Genomic DNA, 653 nt, shown 5'->3' with positions numbered 1-653 from the left:
CTTGTCAGCTATGAGCAACACTGTTACCTACTCTTGTCAGCTATGAGCAACACTGTTACCTGCAAAACACCCAAAAAACACAAAGAAAATTTCTGGTTCTCTCTTTTTCCCAATCTGCTTTTCCCTCCTTCCTTTTTTTAGATCTGGTCCTTTTGGATTTGTTTTTCCTTCTTTCTTCCTCTTTTTGGTGGTTGATGGCTCTAGGGTGAGGGCTGAGGCTACTATGCTAGGCCAAGGTGGGTTCTGCTGGGCTTGGATTGCTGGCGATGGCATCGGCGATACTAGAGCTAGCGGTGGCGATGGGGTGTTGTTGTTGTCGTCGTGGGGCTAAGAGAAGACAGCGGGGGTTACCATTGTGTTCAACTTAAGGAAGAAAGGAGCCGCTATTCACGGTGGTGGAGGGAAGGGCCGGTCAGAGCTGGAGAAAATGGCGATGAGGAAGAGAGCTGGGGCTGTCTTGTGGGTCTGTAGGGGATGCAGCTGCTGATGGGGGGTGTGATTAGTACTTAAAAGTGCATTTTTATCAAGGTTTTATATTATCATTTTGCACTTGAAGTATCAATAACTCCTTAACTAAAATATGTTTTATAATAATGTATCTAAGAATATAAGATACCTATAATTTGTGGTAAATGTCTATTTTTAATGCAGGC

The 653-nt window shown here is 44.0% G+C and overlaps 1 long non-coding RNA gene across 1 annotated transcript in view; it reads left to right on the top strand.

The window, feature by feature from the left end:
* Positions 1-653, top strand: part of LOC105140674 (uncharacterized) — a 14,561-nt gene that overhangs the window by 731 nt on the left and 13,177 nt on the right. The window lies entirely within an intron of this gene.

The sequence above is a fragment of the Populus euphratica genome, unplaced genomic scaffold, assembly GCF_000495115.2.
Source record: "Populus euphratica unplaced genomic scaffold, PopEup_1.0 scaffold112.1, whole genome shotgun sequence".
NCBI lineage: Eukaryota > Viridiplantae > Streptophyta > Magnoliopsida > Malpighiales > Salicaceae > Populus > Populus euphratica.
Note: the sequence above shows the minus strand (reverse complement) of the source record. Positions and strands in the feature narration are given on the sequence as shown.